Raw genomic sequence first — 14684 nt, 5'->3', positions numbered from 1 at the left:
AGAACAACCAGTTGAGCCAATTGAGCAAGAATAAGCAATCCTACCTCAAATTAGAAGATCAGAAAGAAAACGTAGACCCTCACAAAGATATCAAACACATGAGTATGTGTTATTCACTAATGCAGGAGAGCCAGAAACTTATGAAGAGGTTATGACATATGATCAAAAGAATGAGTGGCATGAAGCTATGCAAGATGAGCTCAAATCTTTGCATGAGAACCACACATTTGAGTTGGTGAAGTTGCCTAAGGGCAAGAGAACACTCACAAATAAGTGGATGTACAAGTTAAAAACGGAAGAAAGTAGCTTTCAACCACGATACTAGGCCAGGCTTTTTGTGAAGGGCTTTCGTCAGAAGAAGGAAATTGACTTTGAAGAGATCTTTTCACCGGTTGTAAAAATGGATTCTATTAGAGTTGTTCTTGGGTTGGCCACTAGTTTGGATTAAGAAATCAAACAACTTGATGTGAAAACAGCTTTTCTTAACGGAGACTTAGAAAAAGAAATATACATAGAGTAACCGAAGGGTTTTAAAGTTGAAGGCAAAGAGCATCTTGTATGTAGGTTGAGAAAAAACCTATATGGTCTCAAGCAAGTGCCAAGGCAGTGATACATAAAGTTTGATTCTTTCATGTAAGCTCATGGATATGGTAAAACCAACTCAGATTCTTGTGTCTTTATGAAAATATTCTCAGATAATGATTTTATTGTCCTTCTACTCTATGTGGATGATGTGTTGATAGTTGGGCATGATGCTAACAAAATTATGAGCTTGAAAAATGAGTTGAGTAAAGCCTTTGCGATGAAGGATCTAGGGCCGGCTAAGCAAATCCTTAGCATAAGGATCACTCGTGATAGGAAAAATAGAAAACTTTGGCTATCTTAGGAGAAGAACATTGAAAAGCTGCTAGAAAGATTCAACATGAGCACATGTAAGCTGGTAAGTACTCTACTTGCTGGTTACTTTAAGTTGAGTAGTAATGAGTGTCCCACGAGTGCGAAAGAGAAGGAAGAGATGTTGAAAATTCCTTATGCATCCGCCATGGGTAGTTTGATGTATGGCATGGTTTGTATAAGACTGAATATTGCTCATGTAGTTGGTGTTGTGAGTAGATTTCTCTCAATTCCAGGTAAAGAGTATTGGAGCGCCATGAAATGAATTTTACGGCATCTTAGAGGCACTTTCAAATTCTACTTCTGTTATGGAGGTGGAAAGCCTAAGTTGAATGGCTATTCGGATTCTAATTATGCCAGTGACAATGATTCCCAAAAGTCCACTTCGGGTTATGTGATGACCTTTGCAGGGAAGCGGTTTCATGGCAATCAAGATTGCAAAAATGTATAGCTTTGTCTATTATTGAAGCGGAGTATATCACTATCATCGAAAAGAGGCAAAAAACTCTTGTGGATGCAGAAATTCCTAGAAGAGTTGGGTTTGAAACAAGAGAAGTTTGTTCTATATTGCGATAGCATAAGCGCTATTTATCTTAGCAGAAATCCGATGTTGCATTCAAAATCAAAGCATATTGATGTGAAGTATCATTCGGCCCGAGAAAAGTTAGAAGAAAAGCTCTTTCTGCTTGAGAAAGTCCATACCGACAACAATGGATCCGATATGATAACCAAAGCCTTGCCCATGACGAAACTTGACTCTTGTAGAACCAATGCAAGCATGATGCAACTCCCCACATGAAGCGGAGGAGAGATTTGTTGGCTGGGTTCGCCTCATTTGTGGGGCCCAACTAGCAAAATAAAAGAAAACAGAAAAAGACAAAAATAGAAGAAAAGTCAAAAGAAAAAAAAAAGACAAAAGCAAGGAAAAAGAAAAAAGAAAGAAAAGAGGTGGGTTACTGTCTTCGTGCAAATAATGGTCGAGAGTGTGAAAAACAGGAGAGGAGAGAGAATCGGCTCGGTGAAAGAGAAATCGAGAGAAAAGAAGAAAAGAAAATGGGTGCAACTTTGTGGTCCCGATTCGAAGGTCAATCGTTGGCGAAATTGGCTCAAATTTGAGTTTGTTGTTTGTGAGGCCGAGGTATACGAGTTGATAGTTTTCGTTCATTGAAATTCATCCCCGAATTCTCCAATCGCGATTAGCATTTTATTGCCCCATTTTGTATTGTTTCACCTTTGCAATGAGGAAATGATCTCGTAAGCTTGATGTTGAGCCTCTAGTATGTGACTAGAAAGAAACGCTTTGTGTATCCTACTATTCTTGGTGATTAGTGGCAGTTTTTAGGTTGTCCGTAGTTCTTCCCATTTTGAGTTTTCCACATAAATCTTGGTGCATTGTCTCTTTATTATTCCGCTACCATATTTACATATTGCGAGGTTATTTTTGTTGGATATATTTCAGTCAATTTGGTATTAAATTTGATGGGTGTTCGAGGGGATATGTCCCAGTCATAAGGGTGAATGACCCTCATAATTTTTGCTATGGAATAATTTATAATGTCTGGTTTTCGATTGTCAGCAAAATGTCTAAATTTTATTGATTCTATTTGTGCCAAAATTCTTTCATAAAAATCAATTGTTTTCAGATTGTCATAAGGGGTATAAAATTGGTTTTCTCCGAACATGTTTTTTGCAAAAATGCGAGGATCTTTGTGATAAAACCCCTTTTCAACCGTCAAAATTTTCTCCAAGTGTTTGGGGAACCAATTGGATTTAGTTTTAGCAGTCTTTTGAGGGGTTGGCGAAGCCGGAAGAACCACCTCACTCAAAATATTTTTTGGTTTTAAAGGTGATGGAAACCGTACCTCTTCCGGGATTACCACTTCGTATCCCAATTGCTTCAAAAATTCTGGGGGAATCATTGCAAGTTTGTCAAAAGAGATAAGGGCTGAGGGTGAATCTCCCGAGCCTATTGGTTTCAAAAGTTTGGTTGAGGACGATTGTCCCGGTCCCGAAGTCATCTTTGGTTGAGGCTGTTGGGTCACAATTTTGTCCGAGGATTGGTCGCCTCAAGCCAACTCCGGATTGGGGTCAATTTTGTTGGTATTATTTGGGTTTCAAAGCAGGCTGAGGCTTTGCCTTTGCCTTTGTCTTTTCGAGGGGGCATGGTGAAGGGTTCTTTCCCCGTAGAAATTCGCGAGTGTGGAAATCAAGAAGAGAGTTTGAATCTCCATGTATAAATTCAATGTCAAAGTCAAAAACGGAGAGGATGGCTTGCCATCGTGCAAAAATCTGTTTAGAAGCAATATTTAAAATATCTTTCTGCAAGATATCCTTTGCGAATTTACAATCAATTCTCAAAAGAAATTTTTGGTTTAAAAGATCACTTTGAAACTTAGAGATGGAAAGAAAAATAGCAAGAATTTCTTTTTTAATGGTGGAATAATTCTTTTGAGTATCATTCCAATGTTTAGAAATGAATTGCACAATTTATTCTTTACCAAGGTCATTTTTTTGTTTCAAAATTCCTCCGTATCCTATATCGTAGGCATCGGTTTCCACAATTTTAAAAGCAGAGGGGTTAGCAAGATGTAAACAAGGTATTTCTTTGACCAAAGTTTTAATCTTGCGAACAGTTTCAGAATGCAAACTAGTCCAAGGGACTGGATTTTTCTTCAATCTTTGATGTAAAGGTTTGCATATAATATTAATATTTGGAATAAAGTCAATAACATAATTCAAAGATCCAAGAAATCTTTGCAACTGACTCTTGTCTTTAATGTCGCCTGGGAATTTGTCAGAGAATTGAATAGAACGTTCAATAGGTATGATGGTACCACGTTCAATATAATGACCAAGAAATCTAATCTTTGTCCGAAATAACAAAATCTTTGTTGGAGACAAAGCTAATCCACTTTGTTTAGTGATTTTCAAAAATTGATTAACATGTTTAAAATGGGAATCAATGTCAGAGGGGAAAATCAAAACATCATCAATGTAAACAATGATATAGTCAGGATAAGGATTAAAGATATCATTCATAATCCTTTGAAATTCAGAAGGAGCATTCTTTAAACTGAAGGGCATAACATTCCATTCAAATTGGTCAAAAGGAACGTGAAGGCTGTCTTATAACGGTCCTTTTCAGAAATTTGAATTTGCCGAAATCCGAGTTTCATGTTAAATTTAGAAAATATCTTAGAACGACATAATCTGTTCAAAAGATCCTTTTTGTTAGGGATCGGATAACGAATCTATTTTAAAGCGGAATTTAAAGGTTTGTAATTTACAACAAGTCCTGGGACCCCACGTTCTAATTCTGCATTTTTATTGACGTAAAAAGCGTAACAACTCCATGGAGACTTGCTTTTTCGGATTAAACCTTTTTGCAAAAGATCTTCAATTTCTTTTTTGAATAAAGTCAAAAGTTCGGAATTCATCTGCGAAGGTCTTGCCTTCGTTGAGATATCCTTTTCAGAAAATTCAGATTCATAAGGTAAATCAACAATATGTCGCTTCCTGTTCCAGAAAGCATTTGGAAGAGTGGAACAGACTTCCCTTTTCAATTTATTTTCTAAAAGAAGGATTTTTTGTTTTATATCGGGATGAACTATTCTTTGTTCAATCCTTTTATAATCCAATTCTTCTTTTAAAAATAAAAGGTGAGATTCCTTATCTCCGATGAGACAATTAATCTCCTTGATAGACTATTCCTGCAAAATGTTTAAATTCCTCATCCGAGGTTTAGAAATAAAATGAAAAGTAATTTTGTTCCCCATAATGTCGGTCTCAATTCCTTCCCGAGTCACCATGAAAGGTTGAATTAGATTAATAAAGGGGGTTCCTAGAATAATATTTTGTTTTAGGTCTTTAGCAAGTAGAAAAGATGTCTTTAAAGAAATATTGTCTTTAATAATCAAAACTTCCGGGAGTTTATAACGAATGTTCGAGTATCCACCCGAGGCGCTTTTCAAAGCTTTAGTAGTTTTGTCAAAATATTTAGTGGGGATTAAACCTTCACGGATGCGGTTTAAATCTGCTCCCGTGTCAAAAAGAGCTGTAGTGTTTAATACAAAGTCATGGATCTTAATAGAAATGTTAATTATCCATTTTTTAGAAGTAACTTCAAAAAGCAAGTGAAGAAAAGATGAAGGATCTGTTTACTCAGTATCTTCGCTTTCATTTTTTCTTTTTGTCAAAATTTGTTTTATGAATTCTAAAAATTCCCGATGCTGTTCAATTTGATTTATTTTGAGAAAACGAATTTCCTTTTTTAATTCATTTATCTCAAACTGCAGGTCATTAGAATTTGTAGGTCGAGAAAATTGTTTCTTTCCTCTATTCAAAATATTAGTCAGATTGTAAGGATTGTCAAAAGGTTTCGAAGTGGAAATTTTTGTTCTTTGAAAACGATTCATGGCAATCTCAGAATAAGAAAGGTTTTCAATTTTATCTAAAATTTCTTCTTCATCCTTAGTCAAAACGCAAATGTCCTTTGAATCCTTTTCGGGGTTCTCGGGTTCATCAATCTCAGAAAAAAGATTTGCTAATTCATCAATCTGGAGACCATCGTCATTATCCTCTTGTTCAGAGAAATCAGAGGTCTCACTCTTAGAATCAATCATGAGTTGGTTTAATTGGTCAAGGGTTTCCTCATCCAATTCTAACTCATTAATCCTTTTGAAGACCTTGCAAAATTTGCGAGTATGTCCCTTTTTCCCACAATTAAAACAAGTAAACTTGGAAAAGTCTCTTTTTGTTTCATGTTTCTTAGAGTCAAGATTTTTCTTTTTAGAAAGTATCTTGTGTCTTTTGGAAAAAATTTTCTTTTTCTTTTGTTCAGTTTTCTCGGGTGGACAATTTCCTTTGCACTTCGAGTTTCTTTTGGAAGAGAAGTCATAAGAAGGGTCATGCTGTCTACAAAAATCTCCTAGTCCTTTGTTACCGAGAGATTTTTCTTTTTTAAGTTGTTTTTGCAACTTAATGTTGGTACACATCTCAGAACCAGTCTTAAAAACATAAAAAACAAGTTCACCATAAGAAAGGATGTTAAAATGTATTTCTTCGCCGAACCGCTCACGTACACACTTTCGGACTTGGTTTCCGATAAGGACAGGGAGACCGGCAAGGAATTTTTCTTTCCGTAATGGTTGATTGCAATCTGGTCGGAGCAAAACACGTTGGAAGAATTCGTCTTTGTATTGTCGGAATTCACCTAAGGATCTACATTTTAGGTTTGAAAGAAGATCCTGGTTGTGATCTCGAACAACGAAGAGGTCGCCAATGAAATGTTAAGAAATAGAATAGATCAAAGTTGAAACAGCGTCTTGGACCATTTGTCCTTGGTCATCGAAAACAGTTTGGCCATTTTCTTCAGTTTTGACTGCATTCAAAATCTGATTTCGTTGGTCTTCAGTGAGATAATTATCCCACCATCCTTTTAAGGTACCCGAAAAACCGGCTATAATCATAAAAGCAATTTGCTGGTCTGTAGTGTCCGGAATGGTCTTGTAAGTTGTTGCAAGCATAACCATTTGATTCAAAACTTGGATTAGGTTTGCTTCAGAAATGCTGTCAATATTCCATTCATAAATCACGTCGGCAAAATATTTATTCCGGAATCTAGTCCGAGATTCTTCCATGACGAGATCTAGAGGAGTGGCACGAGAATAGTAAAGTTTCTGAGGTTCTTTCCAAGATATCCTATTGATCCGAGGAGTATTTTCGAAGTCTAACATAGAAATCTTTGGAGTGTCAGAAATTTCAGAAACTTGATCACAATCTAAAACGGCAACTTCCTTAGGACTAGAAATTGTTAAAGGCCTTTCAACCTTTGGTGTGCTCAAAACTGGTTGAAGAATAGGAAAGTCCGCAGCTTTTTGCTTTCTTTCCTTTTCCCTTAAAAAGAAATTTCTTTTTTCTTGAAGGGCTTCATAAAATTCTTTGCTGAATTTCTTCAGCATTTCAAAATTCTTGAAAAGGGGTTGTTTTAAATTGAAAGAAGAAGATGAAGGAGTGGAAGCAATTTGGATAGGATTGGAAAATGAGCGAGAAGAAATTGTAGAATCGAGAGTCGTTTCAATCCTATTCAACTGTTCACCTATCGTATGAATATGTTGGTTTGCAAAATTATTTTGTTCAATAATTTTTTTGAATTCTTTTTCTTGTTTGAAATCTTTGTCATCATCACAAGGTTTTTTGAAAGGTGCTGCAGGAATTGTCTGAGTCCTATAATCAATATTAATTTTTCTCAAAGGAGGATGATTTGATTCAATCTCATGACCATCATCTAATCTCCATTTAAAAATTTTGTTAATGTTAAAAACCTCTCTTTGTTCAAGAAAATGGTTTTCAAACCAGTCAGAGAAAAACATATGTTCTCCCAATTGTCCTAGGAATTCATAATATTGATCTTTGATTTTTAAGGCTTGTTTCTTGAATTTGTCAAAAAACCAATTTCTGATTTCAGTATTATAATCAGAATTAAACTCTTTGCTTAAAAGAATTCGGTCCGGTTCAAAATCTTTTTCTAAAACGTGAAGATCGGGGTCTTCGTCTTGCTCCATTTGTGAAGGTGTGGGTTTAGGAGATCCTGGATCCTGTTGTCGATAAACAGGTCTTGCAATTCCTGAACTTGTGTCGAGACCGCTAATGTTTAAATCAGAATTTAAATGAGGAGCACTTGGAGTTGCATGTCCTTGTGCTTGAGAAATGGAATCACCTTGGATGCTTACCGGAATAGTAATAACGGTAGGTAGATTCAGTCTTAAATCAATAGATCTTCGGGAAGAAGAACTAGAAAAAGAAGGTCTTGAAGAGATATGAGTTGAGAAGTCAAAAGATTGTTGGGGAAATTGGATAGTCACTCTTCCTTCAGGATGTTGAACAATGTTCGTCGGATTTTCGTTTCGGATAATGGGATGTGGTATCGGATTTTCAATTTCCCATTGTTCCGGCAAAACTACGTCATTCCAAGAAATGGATTTTGGAATTATACAGTTTGATTTTTTAATGTCGGTTGTCAAAAGGAGGGTTTCACCTTTAGGTGCTGAGTTTAAAGAATAAACGTCAAAAGCAGAACTCATCGCCTTGTAGTGAACTTTGTATATGAGAGAAAGTGGAATCGAACCGTCATCTATCGCATAATTATGGGTCTTAATTTGCAAAACTAGTGACTTCAAAATGTTCTTATCTCTTAAAGAAACCGAGAAGTTAGGAAAACAATCAAAATGAATAGGTCCATTGCACAAAGATGTCTCAATTGTTGCTAAAATTGAATCCTCATAACGTAAAAGTTTGGAGTCTCTTAAAACAAGCAAAATAGAAGTGTTTAAACCTTCTTTCAAAAGTGGCTTGATGCCAACTTGAACCATGCCAAAATGTAAATAATTGTATTTTTGGGCATGCTTCTTAACAGAGTCTTTATTCAAAAGTGGAATCAAAGAATAAGACGAATTAAGAGGAATGTCTCGTTCCTCCGTCGTAATCACATAGTCAGAAGATTTAAAAATCTTACGAAATGAGGATTGCTCATAAATTTGGTCATAACGAACTTTAGGAATTTTCCAATTTCTAATTGATTTGTTAAAATCTTCAATAGTAATTTATTCTCTATGCAAAGGTCCTTCGATCCGAGAAACCTCAGATATCGAACCCGAAGAGGAAGAATTAGTACGTCTTAAAAGATTCATTTTATATAAATAATGCTTTCCAAACACTTGATTAGTTCCTCAAAACCCCGCCGACCAACGGTCTTACGCACCTCTGCCGAGACCACGGTGGCATACCGTAGGTATCCCCTTTCAAGTGTTTTTTTCCACAAAACTTATATTAAATTTCACTCAAAAGATATACTAATTACTTCTCTCCCATGGCTCTGATACCATACGGGTACTAAGATCGATAGACCAGTGCATTATATATATATATATATATATATATATATATATATATTGTCGGCTGTTGTTGGAGTTAAGTTGATTGTGATCGGTTTAGTCTCGAGGTGAGATTTTGATCCTGGATTGGTTTAGTTTGAGGCGAAGTGCTACCTGTTTTTTTCCCAACAATGACAATGAGTTTCTAAGCGAAAACATGTATTTGATAACGACAAAAATTTCTATTAATGGAACAAAATCCCATTTGATAACGGCATAACATTTCTATGGTTGGGTGACCAGTGATCGGTGGAGGGTGGATGGAGACCGGTAGATAGAGACGGGCGGAGGGCGGACGATGACTAGTGGATGACGATAGGAGGAGGAAGGACAATGACTAGCAAATGGCAACCGACAAATGGGGACCAGAGGCCAGCGGCTGACGACGGACAAATAGAGACAAGGGTCCGGCAACAGCGAGATAGAGACCGGCAGCCGACAATGTGTAGATAGAGATCAACGGATGGCGTTAAATGACCTGCAGATGGTGGCCGAGGACAGGCTGCAAGCGACTAGCAACAAGTAGAAGGTGTCAGAGATCGGTGGGCGACAAACTACAGCTGGAGGCGGGCGATCGCCAGAGGGCAGCCAAAGACCGGCAAATAGCGACGGGCGAATGGAAACCAACGAGCGGTGGGTGGCCGAGGACCAGCGACCGAGGACCGGCAAAACGGACGCGAGAGAGAGGAAAACCGCACGCGAAAGAGGGAGTAAGCAATGAGAAGAATTCTTAGTTCCAGAAATAGAAAAGTAAAAAATTTCTACTTCTCATCTTTATTCCATACCTATTTCTAGGCTAAAAATTTATCCCAAAAATATAAAAATTACGGTACCAAACAAATTTTTGTTCTAAACATGTTCCCTAAAAAAGAAAAATAGGAAAACAGTAAATAGAACCGTTGTCATACGGCCTTTATTGGTTTAGGGCAGCAATAGGAGTGACCCTTTTAGCGTTAAAGAAGTGTGTGAGTTAATCTCACCGGAGCCTCAATTATCCAATGTTAAACTTTGGAGTTTTAGTGTGGAAATGAATGGGCTGCAAAGGATCATAAGCTTCTTGTGGCTGTTTTCTCACCCACGCTTACTCAGTAATTATAAAAGATTTCAATGTAAACTTACAGTTAATTCTTGTTGCGATTATTGTCCGCAGTCCATTGAGAGAATTCTACATATTCTTAGTGATTGCAAGTATGCAAAGAATGTTTGGCAAAAGATTTTGCCTACCAGTTCAAGAGATGAATCCTTTACGCATTATCTACATAGATGGCTATTGATTAGAAATGACAAATGGGTCAAGAATTCATATCTTAACCCACTATTTAATAGTGTGCGTCATAAATGGGTTGTTTAACAGACTTAAGTGGATCTTAAGTGGATCACTTAATTGTCGCAACCTAAAAAATAAAATTTCTAAGTTAATGGATTATCGGATTAATTATTTAATTGGCCTAACTCGGACTCTCCTAAGCCCTACCAATTCGCAATTTAAGGTTCAATATGATTAACATGCAAATGTTTTCAATTGGAGCCGCCACTAATCGTTTTTGGTAGGTCAATTAGAAACCTAAGTAAATTAGGAGGAGTACTAAATTACTTTACAAACTAGAGATTCTAAGTCCGGGGACTTGATTACGCTAGATTACTCTAACGCTATTTCAATACCATTTTATTTCATGAAAAAAAATTTGTCAAGCCACATAAATTGATTTTAACCTAAGTCACTAAGAAAAGTTACCGTGCAGTTGCACAGTCAATTAATTGAACATCCAGAAATCAATGTAGTCAAGGGAGCATGCGCCATACAAAGAATTGTTTTTCTTTTATTTTCGATTTTTATATGAATGCATGAAAGACTATACTAAATGCGATGCATGAAATTATTCTAGGAAATGTAAGACTAATCTTAACATGAGCATGAAAATTAACTTCGTGACATATGAATTAATTAAAGTTCTAAACAAGCAATTTTAAACTAATGTACAAAATTATGCTATAGTTTAATTAAATTGATTACCCGATTGCTCAAGTCAATTAAATTAACCTAAGCATACAATTCTACGTATAATGCAAACTAACATGCAATCTATATGACATGGCAAAGGTGATGATGTGGCAATGATGACATGGCAACGATGAGATGGCAAAGATGATTTTTTTTTTAATTTCAATATGAATTTATTTCCTAAATAGAACTTTGCCAAAACAATGTTTATCTTGCATATTTTAGAGTTTAAATTGACCTAAACCCTAATATATTAAAGATAGATTATTTTAAACATATGATTCTATTTAAACATGCAATTTTTATGATCTAACCTAAATATTATACAAAAAAGTATTAGATATGCAATTATCTACATGATGCTATTTTTAAAAGATGCAATTTTCAAATGTGGAAGATGAATAAATGCAATCTTTTTTAGAATTTTCAAGATTATATTACGCGACGGATATATTCTAAAAAAGATACGACAATAAAGGAATTCAAATCAAATTAGGAAAGCGAAAATGCCAATCAATGTCAAGCGAGAAAGTGAATATAGCAATCGATTTTTGAAAATATTTAGTAAATATTTGAATCCAATTTTTAATTCGTAATTCTAAAATTAACGATTGAACTCAAATTCTTGCCCAATCAAATAATTTTGAAGATGGACTTTCTCTATCGTGTGGCATGTTGTGGATTAGGAAAAGATTTCTAATCAACATAAATTTTAAAAGATATCCACTTTGATGCAATGCAAGATATGACAAGATATGCAATAATATCAAATAGGAAAAAAAATTAAAGATAAGAAAATATACCCCAAAGATTGCCTTTCCGAGTTCGAATTCACACCAAAATTGATGACCAAGCTTTGGCACGAGGGACCAACGGCTGGGACTCACGTTCGACGGGTGTCAACGATGCCCAACTTGCCGCTCATGTAATGTGAACAGCAGCAACGACAGAGACCTTCCATGATTTGAATCAACGTAAACCGGTTCTGAAAGAAGTTGGTGAAGCAGTGGCTTTGGACTTTGTTTGGGATTCGGCGTGCCTGGAACAGCAACAGCTTCGGGCCCAGCAGCGATCTCGGGTACAGAGCTGCAGAAGTGAGCGCCGGTGTTGAGCAATTGGCGCAGGAAGCACCAGCAGGCGTTGGCGATAGCAAGGACAACTCAGCACAGCGGAGAATCAGCACAACCGGGGAGAGGAAAATTGCAGGGAAAACCAAGGGAAAAAAAGAGAGGCTCGGACAGAAGCGGAAATTGAGCTGGACAACAAGCACCACAGCCAAGAAACCAATCACACTCAAACCTAAGGTAGGAAATTCGGCTCGGCCTATGGTCTTTAGATCAACCGAATTGTCTCCTCTGGTGGACCAAGTTGAGTGATTTTTTGTCCAATTAGAATTAGACGATTATAAACCCTTTTTTTTTTAAATTATGAATAAACAGGCTGAATTGGACTTAAAATAAGCACAGAGTCTACTAAATTTCGGCACCTCCCTTCCGCACATCCAAAAAATCATATGATCGGTTCCGGTCTGGTTGCTTGCCAATTTAGACTAAATACTACTACCAATCCAATTAAATGCAAAAAATGCAATGTATGCTAAACATGAAAAATAAATTAATTATTTCTGTAGGAACTAAAATTTAATTCATAATCTTTTATGAAGAATAAATGATTTAAGAAAAATCAAAATTTAGGTGTCAACATTAGTTACTTAATGAGTCTTAAATGCGTCCTAAATGGGTTCCCTTACTATCCTAAGTGAGTCATAAAAAAAAATTCTAATTTTTTTATTTTCATTTTTTTCTCTTTATCTTTTTTGGTTTTTTCTTTCTTTTTTACTTTTTTTTTTCTAATGAGTTTGGCGAGGGTTGTAGGGACCTTCAACCGTCACAAGCGAGGGCAGCAAAACCCTCGCACCCTCACCCGTGGCCGGCGAGGGACAAGCAGCCCTCGCCTATCTATATAATTTTTTTAATGATTTATAGGTATTGCTAAATTCGATTAAATATGAAATTGTTTTAGTAATATGAGTCGGATCGGATATGGTTCTAAAAATTTGCATTACAATAAATTGATTATAAATGGATTAATGGGTCAATTTGAATTGGATCATTTATGATCTGATCAACCCACCATTTAACAGCTCTACCCATTGATGAACTTATTTGCTTCACCAACTCAGGTAAAAGAGAATGATTGGTCGGCTGGCCGCTAGTATTAGGCTAGCTTGTTGGCACTTTTGAAACTGGAGAAATAAAAGACTACTTAAAACGGACTTCACTCTTCGGGGCACTTCTGTGGGCCTAATCTTAGGATATGTCAAGGACATCCTTTCAGTTCAAATTGCTGAAAGGGCACTGTCTTCCCAATGGGATAAAAGAGAGACCTATGTGGGTTGGATAGCCCCTCCCCATGGTTGGATCAAGCTCAATATTGATGAGACCTTTACAAACAATTCGAGTTCAGCTTCAGTAGGTGGACTTCTCCGTGATGAGTCAAGCAACTGGCTTGCAAGTTTTGCCCAACATGGAGGAGTCTGTTTTTCATTAAAAGTTGTACCTTGGGGTACTCTTTTGGATCTCAAACTAGCAATCTCTCTATGCATTCCCAAAATTATTGTGGAGGCAAACTCGTAAGCAGCAATTACACTGCTTTAGAAACCAATTATTCTTTCGAGTTTGGAAACTGTTGAAGTCCTTCCAATGAGTCAGAATTTTTCATACTTTTAGAGGAGAAAATTCTCGTACAGATTGGTTGGCAAACTGGATCATTCAATCATGCAATGTAAATGTCACTCCTACATTATATAACCCACCAACAGGTGTAATTCCCTTACTGATAGGAGATCAGTCTGGTTTAAGCTTTGTTAGGCAAGTGTTAATGTAAGAATCGGGCTTTGCCCCTTTAAAGAAGAAAAGAAAAGAAAAGTTAGGTAAGCACGGTTATTTTTGGCTTAAACCTCAACCCTTGGAATACAGGAGTGGCCGGTATCGGGTCACAGCCAGAAGTGTGGCAGAAGCTGTTAGCAAACGCGGAGAAGTTACCGGCGATGTCAATGCAGCTTAGTTCCTCGAACATGGTAAATATTGGAAACAATGATTGGGACAAGAGAGACACTTTCAGAACATGGGAAACAAGTAAAACTCGAAAAGTGGGATTCTAGAGGTTATGGACTAAAAGAACCTGTCGGAAGAGAAGAAAGACACCCACAAACAGGAAACATGCAGACATAAGACATACTGTCTCAACACTTAATCTATGTCTCCTAGCCACTTATCTACCGATTTCCAGCATTGAATTTTGATCTTTTGCTTGAAGGCTGCTTCTTGTCAAGCCAACTTGGGCCATGCTAGGAAGATGGTCCATTCATGTGACCGAGATATGCTGACCATACGTTTCAAGTTGGACTTTTGGCAATTATATTTTGAAGGTTTATAATTTCTGTTGACAAGCATATCACGCGAGGCATGTGCGATGAGTATGTCCCTCTCATTTTTTGAAAAATGACAGGACGGTCTTCTTAGCTTTTTCCAACCAACTTTAGTCTCCTTTGTATTTAACCCTAAACCAAGTTTTTGTTCTTTTCTTAATTGTAATAATCTCATTATCAATACAAGGACTATTGTGTAAGTCAGAAACTGTTATTCGAAGGACGCGATATGGTTGAGTTTTGGCATTCGGAACCTTTCTTGTTAAGAAACAAACATGGGTTTTCACATGTAGATTCACTTATAATGCTTTCCATGTTTCTTTTTTCTGAACTTTCAAAATATCCGTTTAGAAAAATATTGGAGGAAAAAACAAAACGTATTTTTTTTTTATTTTATTGATGGGAAGGATAGACCAAACCATGACTT

Source organism: Rhodamnia argentea, chromosome 2 (genome assembly GCF_020921035.1).
Source record: "Rhodamnia argentea isolate NSW1041297 chromosome 2, ASM2092103v1, whole genome shotgun sequence".
In the NCBI taxonomy this organism is placed as follows: domain Eukaryota; kingdom Viridiplantae; phylum Streptophyta; class Magnoliopsida; order Myrtales; family Myrtaceae; genus Rhodamnia; species Rhodamnia argentea.
This window is presented reverse-complemented; position numbering follows the sequence as displayed.